Raw genomic sequence first — 8,841 nt, forward strand, 5'->3', positions numbered from 1 at the left:
CAATCAAGGTGTTGGTGAGGATATATTCTCATCTGGAGGCCCTACTGGACAAGAATCTGCTTCCAAGCTCACTGAGGTTGTTGGCAAAATTTATTCCCCTTCTTTGGTAGAATTAAGGGTTCTAGGTGCTTGCCACGTATTGATATGTAATGTGACGTGACGTGACGTGACGTGACGTGACGTGACGTGACGTGACGTGACGTGACGTGACATGACGTGATGTGATATGATGTGATGTAATGTAACGTAATATAATAAGGCTGCCCTCAGCTCCAGGGGCCACACACAGTTCTAGAGGCTGCCTTGGGTTCCCTGCTATATGGTCTTCCCAACATGGCCACTTACTTAAGCCATCAAAAAGTATCTCTAGCATGAGTCATATATATATATACTTGCAGTGTTCTTATCTAACCTCTCCTGTGAATATTATATATAATATATGACTACTGGCTGACACTGAAATTAAATATAACCTAGCATATTGATACATTCCATGTCTCATACATATAACCAGTGTGCTCAGGACTGACTGTTTATTGCAAATTATGATTGTTTCTAAGGAAGCACACATAGGAGTCTACAGTGGGCTCCTTGATATACTTACGCACTGCCCACTTGTGTATTTATGCACAGAAACACTCAACATCAGTGTTTGATCTACAGTACCCTCCCACCAAACCTGCTTGAGTCTGGAGACTAGCATATCAAGTTCTTAGTATTTAACTAATACTGCAAAGCATTCAACTAAATACTTTGGCTACAAGAAAAAACATATCATGATGACTTAAAATTTAAACCCCAGAAGGATTCCAAGAGAATTTTTACAAGCTATGCTCATAATTCTACTCATTTTTTCATAATAGAATTGTCAGAGTTGGTAAAGTCAAACAAGAGATGTACTGAACTTCAAAAAAAATAATGTATTTTCTCCACTGAAGCATATATCATTCTTACCTAAAAGTATTTGATTTTAAACCTTTTTTCTGTCCTATAAGTATCTCTACTCTCACAAAAGAATTAATAGATACAGTGCTTTCAAAGATCATGTAAAATATAGTTGAAAATTACTAGCTGGTGAATGATAAACACCAAAACAGACTGGTGACATGTCCCCTGCGTTGCTCACATCCCAGATCAGTAGCTTCAGAAAATAATGCCTTAATTTAAATCACGATGCTAGAATTTAATCAAGATTATCATGGTTTCTTTTGCATTAATTATTCTCTTTTTACATACTTTTGGAAGGGGATATGCAATTATACCATTTAAATACTGTTTTGATTTATCTCCTCCTCATCTTACTGATCTCATCTGCACTATTGTAATGATCTGCCTACCTTTATCCAGTTTCTCCACAGTGTAGTTTATGCTTTGCACAAGCTCAAATGTGATTTTTCTGATTACAAATTTTCAGTGGCTCAGCATTACCTGCAGGGTTTCAGTGGCTCAATATTACCTGCAGGGGAGTGCTCAAATAATTTATCATGACATAAAACTCTTTCATTATCTGGCCTCAACCTGCCTTTGCAATGTTAATCTTTGTTGTTCTTGTCTAATTACATAGAACAAATGCTCATCCATCTCTAAATACATGTGTTATTTTTACATAATTATTTTTCTTTATATAAATAGCATATGTGTAAGTTGTTCATGAAACCAATTTTCTTCTCATTCTTTTTATGTTGATCTTCAATGCATCTATCAAGACCCAACTGAATTGTCACCTGCCTTGTGAAGGCCTCCCCACTTCTCCCAGGGATTAAAAAGAGTCTATATTCTGATCAGACTTTAAACATACATATATAATTAAACTATAGTATAGTTATTTGTTAGTTCTCTAACTAGACTGACTGTGAAATCCTCAGAGACTTTATCTTATTTTTCTTTTATTCCAAGCATGTTTGATGACATCTGCTTCACTGTGAAAAAATTCCATAATTGTTTATTAAGTTAATATTTTATTGATTTTATTAAAATAGGTTTTTGATACTTTAAAAATTTCATAATTAAATTAGTACATATATTTTTATTTAGCTAATTGTTATTTTTTCTAATTGAGAAAGCTAAAAAAATATACAGAGGTGCTTCAATAAATACACTTTTAAATTCTCCAAATATAAATGTATTGAACATTTATTGAACCTATGCCATACTTAAACAATGCATGTATTGGATACCTACTCTGCACAGCGCACTGCTTAAACACTTGGAATGATCTCAAAGTTAAATATAAGGAAATATTAGCTAACACCCCACAATATATCTAGTGCCATCCTAGAGATATGTATAGAATACATGAGAACATAGAAGATTATGTGATTCATTATGTTTAGAGATTTCAGGCAATATTCACCTCTGTAGTGGTATTCGGGGTGAGTTTTAAATTTGAACAAGGGAAGGAGATTGGTAGGTAGAGAATGTCATGTGCAAAGATATATAGACATGTTAGCAGCAGAAGGCATCCACAGGAATGGAGTTTAGAGTGAATGAAGTGGATGTGGGAAAGTTAACCAATAGAATTCTGCAAAGATAGGTTGTGAATTTGGTTGTGCAACAGGAGAGTATAGAAGGAAGTGGAAATTATACTAAGTTGCTAACAGGAAAGTTCCATAGTCTACTCCAATTGTCTTCCATTCAGCATCCATTTCCATCTTTATGCCAATATTAAGCTTCTAAACAACAAAAAGAATAACATCATGTTTCCATCTAAAATGATGCAATTTTCCTTGTACAAACCAAGATGAGCTTAACTTATCCCCCCAAAATGAAAACACAACATTTCAGAAAACATCATATTATATCTGGATTATGTTATTTCTTTTTCCAGTTAGTCACAGCCCTTCAGGGCATTTTATAACCTAGAGAATAAATTACTAAGTTAACTCCCCTCAATGCACTTTATGTAAGATAGTTAAATGAAGAGGGAAATTTCATACATAACACATACATACCTAACAAAGAAAGGGAAAAACATGCATAGCTACTACTGTTTTCATTTCTGCAGTTGGCCATGAGGCCATAAATGATATTAGTTGCACTCCAGAGAACTAAGAAGTGTTCTTAATCAGCAGAACCTAAGGTTGTGCTAATGGGAATCAACTATTTTGTAAGTGTGTCATTAGGTATAGATCAAAGTTTATCAGACTTACCACCACTGAAATTTCAGACTGGATTATTCTCATTGTAGGGAGTTTTCCTGTTAATTGCAAGATGTTTAGCAGCGTCTTTGCCCTCTACCTCTCCCACAGTCCTGAAAATAAAAAACCTATCCAGACATTGCCAGATGTCTGGTGGGAGTAGGAGTGCAAAATTAAGCCCACTAGAGAACACTATGTAGAAAAATAGAAATAATTCCCTTTCCACACATTGGTTTTTGAACTTGTGTGTGCTGCCATTGTCTGCAAGCATATATCACAAGCTGATAGGGGAGCTCAGCATTCCTGCAGGATTTGTCAACCAGTAAATAACATGTCAATATTAGGCTATCGTACCATTTCATCAAGTCGGCTAATACCCGTGAATCTCATGAGTGTTGGCTTTTTCTTACCTGTTTTACTCTAAAATGAGTTATTTGGTAAGATACTGTAAATGGCAAATGAGACATTCAGCAGCTTCACAAATCGTTATATTGATACAAGTATTGCATGCAGGAAATACAAATTCATATCCAGAGTGTCTATTTGAGAACAAATCATCACTGATGCCTCTATGCAATCAACCAACCACAATATGGTTGGCTGGTTCTCTGAGGAATGGGGCTAAGGAAAGGGCTCAACAGTACTCTCTCATCTTGACAGTTTGGGCACTTCGATGGCCACTTAACAGTCAGATAAAACTTCATGAGGACCAGTCTATATTGTTGTGTATATTTATAACTTTCGTCTCTGCCTCCATGGCCACATAAGCCTATTGTGCAAAAACCGTGCAAGGGAAAGAGGATGATTAATATTTACAGAACACATATTCTTGTCCACCTTTTCACAGAGAACTTCCTGATTAGTGGGTGCACTTCAATGACTATTTCCTTGAGATGCAAATATTCTCACATTTTGTGACTATTCCAAGAAATTCATTAACATAACTTTTCTGGACATCCTTGTCACTAACTTTCTCATTTCATTCCTTCCAAGTTCATGAGAAGCTGACAAAACCTTTAGCCACTTCTAAAAAGTCATGCTATAAACCTACACTTTGGGCCATTTTATATTACTAAGCAAGTAGGCAACTGCTCGAAGATTTGGCCGTTTGTAGGACTTTTCTTTCCTCTGTCATTCAAGGTCACTCCTGATAAACTGTAATGTTGCAGAAATCCACTTCCATCTAGCAACAAGATAATGGGTGAAATGATCTGCAAGTAAAGTGTGAATCTTTTCTTAATTAGTAGGAATTTTTAAAAAAACTCATCATGAGGTCAAAGGTCAGGATGATGCAAGAAGTGATAGATGCTATTGGCATCTGAGCATTCTGTGAATGAAGCATATCTGTAACTTCAGTGTCTACTAGTCCCCTCTCTCATATATCCCTTCTACTTAATCATAGAGTTAATATGTTCAACTTAGGTGAATTAGGTGAATCAGCTGACACCTAATTCATGATGGGAAGCTGAGATTTCCTAGTCATTTGGTGTCACTTGGTCAGATATTTAGTCTCTACTACAGAACATTAGTGAGCTAAGAAATGTATGTTTTGTTTAGTTATTTTATGTTTTTTAAAAAAGGTTTTTCTCTGAAAGTGGTATAGTTTCCTTCCAAAAACCTATGAAACAGAACTGTGATTCTCTTATTAGAGTTTGCTAGAGACTCCATACCTACTACAGACATTTTGAGCATCTTTGAAATTTTGGGGTAATAAAACTTAATTGAAAGAAAATTATTTCGGAGAATAATCTAGCTAATGAGCTTCCTCTGGTTCAGGGATCTACTAAAAAGAAGCCTTCTAAATTTCTTAGTAAATGAGCCAAAGCATCATAGAGAAATGGACATATGTTGCCTAGAAATTACTAAGAGATCCATCAAATGTTGTTCCTCTTTCTCAGTGGCAGGTTATGCAATGTGCAGCAACTCTTCTTATACTGTGGGTTAGAAAAACTATTATGTCCTAGGAAGCTGGATGTCTAGAAACTTCACTGAAGAGACCAGTACCTAATTGTAATGGGGTTGGTTTCTCTCCCCCTGACAAAAACATGTTTTACTATGTGTGTATGCTGCTTCCTATTTAAAGGTACAATAAACATGATGTCATCAATTTAATAAACAAAAAATAGATCTCTCAAGGAATGGTGAAATATCAAAGTCCTTGCATCTTCTTTTAAAACACAGAGTTTGAGAGGTCCTAAAAGAATATACTACCTTTGCATGTGAAAACAAACTACTTCTGGAAGTTTTTGCTAATCAAAAAAAAAAAAAGTTATTTTGCCAGATCAAAGCTTAGTTGTAGCCAATAAAGAAATCTCACCCGGGCCAGGCATGGTGACTCATACCTGTAATCCCAGCACTTTGGGAGGCCAAGGTGGGTGGATCACTTGAGGTCAGGAGTTCAAGACCAGCCTGGCCAACATGGAGAAACCCTGTCTCTGGTAAAAATATAAAAATTAGCCTGGTGTGGTGACACACACCTGTAAACCCAGCTACTTGGGAGACTGAGGTACGAAAATTGCTTGAACCTGGGAGGCGGAGGTTTCAGTGAGCAGAGATTGTGCTAGTACACTCCAGCCCGGGTGACAGAATCTCAGAGCAAGATTCTGTCAATCTCACTCTATCAAAAAAAAAAAAGAAATCACATCTGGAATTGCAACTGTACTTTGAATCACCACCTTATTAAATTTATGATGATCCATTGTCATTCCACAAATGCTCTGCTTTTCTTCACATAGTCTTAATAAATGAGTTAAATAGAGGTGTAACATCATCCCTCATCTTATACACCTTTGATGATGGAATACACTCTGTGATTATTTTTTAAGAATGCACTATAGTTTTTCAGTCTACTCTTTTGATGGAAAAGGAACATCAAGCTTCTACTTAATGATTTCTTTTTTTTAATCATAACAATTCTCATTTCGTGGTTTAAAGAGCTAATCTAAGAATTCTACCATCTGCTTAATATTTCCATGTCTATTCCAAATATGCATTTGTATAACCACAGGGTGTGTTCTTAAACTCATTGGACCATTGTAAAACGAGTTCTCACCAAATGTTCACACATTAACTGGCTGCCATAACTTCTCAACCCTCATTCTGATCACAGTGATGTTTCTTGGATCACAAAAAATTAAAGTAGCTTAAAGAAACAAGAAAAGAAAAGTATAGGCCAATATCCATGATGAATATAGATGCAAAAATCTTCAATAAAATACTGGCAAGCCGATTACAACAGCACATCAAAAAGCTTATCCACCATGATCAAGTAGGATTCATCCCGGGGATGCAAGGCTGGTTCAATATACGCAAGTCTATAAATGTAATTCACCACATAAACAGAACCAAAGACAAAAACCACATGATTATCTCAATCGATGCAGAGAAGGCCTTCGACAAAATTCAACGCCCTTTATGCTAAAAACCCTCAATAAACTAGGTATCGACGGAACGTATCTCAAAATAATAAAAGCTATTTACGACAAACCGACAGCCAATACCATACTGAACGGGCAAAAACTGGAAGCATTCCCTTTGAAATCTGGCACTAGACAAGGATGCCCTCTCTCACCACTCCTATTCAATATAGTACTGGAAGTTCTAGCCAGAGCAATCAGGCAAGAAAAAGAAATAAAGGGTATTCAATTAGGAAAGGAGGAAGTCAAATTGTCTCTATTTGCAGATGACATGATTGTATATCTAGAAGACCCCATCATCTCAGCCCAAAATCTCCTGAAACTGACAAGCAACTTCAGCAAAGTCTCAGGATACAAAATCAACGTGCAAAAATCACAAGCATTCCTATACACCAATAACAGACTTAAAGAGAGCCAAATCAAGAACGAACTGCCATTCACAATTGCTACAAAGAGAATAAAATACCTAGGAATACAACTAACAAGGAATGTAAAGGACCTCTTCAAGGAGAACTAAAAACCGCTACTCAACGAAATAAGAGAGGACACAAACAGATGGAGAAACATTCCATGTTCATGGTTAGGAAGAATTAATATCGTGAAAATGGCCATACTGCCCAAAGTAATATACAGATTCAATGCTATCCCCATCAAGCTACCAATGACCTTCTTCACAGAACTGGAAAAAACCACCTTAAACTTCATATGGAACCAAAAGAGAGCCCGCATAGCCAAGTCAATTCTAAGCAAAAAGAACAAAGCGGGAGGCATCACACTACCGGACATCAAACTCTACTACAAGGCTACAGTAATCAAAACAGCATGGTACTGGTACCAAAACAGAGATATAGACCAATGGAACAGAACAGAGGCGTCGGAGGCAAAACAACATATCTACAACCACCTGATCTTTGACAAACCTGATAAAAACAAGCAATGGGGAAAGGATTCCCTGTTCAATAAGTGGTGTTGGGAAAACTGGCTAGCCATATGCAGAAAGCAGAAACTCGACCCCTTCCTGACACCTTACACTAAAATTGACTCCAGATGGATTAAAGACTTAAACATAAGACGTAACACCATAAAAACACTAGAAGGAAACCTAGGCAAAACCATTCAGGACATAGGCGTAGGCAAGGACTTCATGACCAAAACACCAAAAGCATTGGCAACAAAAGCCAAAATAGACAAATGGGACCTAATCAAACTCCACAGCTTCTGCACGGCAAAAGAAACAGTCAATAGAGTGAATCGGCAACCAACAGAATGGGAAAAAATTTTTGCAGCCTACCCGTCTGACAAAGGGCTGATATCCAGAATTTACAACGAGCTAAAAAAGATTTACAAGAAAAAAACAAACAAGCCCATTCAAAAGTGGGCGAAGGATATGAACAGATACTTTACAAAAGAAGACATACATGAGGCCAACAAGCATATGAAAAAATGCTCATCATCACTGGCCATTAGAGAAATGCAAATCAAAACTACATTGAGATACCATCTCACACCAGTTAGAATGGCGATCATTATAAAATCTGGAGACAACAGATGCTGGAGAGGATGTGGAGAAATAGGAACACTTTTACACTGTTGGCGGGAGTGTAAATTAGTTCAACCATTGTGGAAAACAGTGTGGCGATTCCTCAAGGACCTAGAAATAGAAATTCCATTTGACCCAGCAATCTCATTACTGGGCATATATCCAAAGGATTATAAATCGTTCTACTATAAGGACACATGCACACGAATGTTCATAGCAGCACAGTTTACAATAGCAAAGACCTGGAACCAACCCAAATGCCCAACGATGATAGACTGGACAGGAAAAATGTGGCACATATACACCATGGAATATTATGCAGCCATTAAAAACGAGGAGTTCGCGTCCTTTGTAGGGACATGGATGAACCTGGAAACCATCATTCTCAGCAAACTGACACAAGAACACAAAATCAAACACCACATGTTCTCACTCATAGGCGGGTGTTGAACAAGGAGAACACATGGACACAAGGAGGGGAGCACTATACACGGGGGTCTGTTGTGGGGGAGTGGGGGGGACAGCGGAGGGGTGGGGAGTTGGGGAGGGATAGCATGGGGAGAAATGCCAGATATGGGTGAAGGGGAGGAAGGCAGCAAATCACACTGCCACGTATGCACCTATGCAACAACCTTGCATGTTTTTCACATGTACCCCAAAACCTAAAATGCAATTAAAAAAAAAAAGAAAGAAAAAAAAAAAAAAAAAGAAATGTTCAATGGTCCCCTCCGAGTCTCAGTATGTCCCC

The sequence above is a fragment of the Aotus nancymaae genome, unplaced genomic scaffold (assembly GCF_030222135.1).
Source record: "Aotus nancymaae isolate 86718 unplaced genomic scaffold, 86718_ANA_hifiasm-v0.15.2.pri h1tg000033l, whole genome shotgun sequence".
NCBI classification, from domain to species: domain Eukaryota; kingdom Metazoa; phylum Chordata; class Mammalia; order Primates; family Aotidae; genus Aotus; species Aotus nancymaae.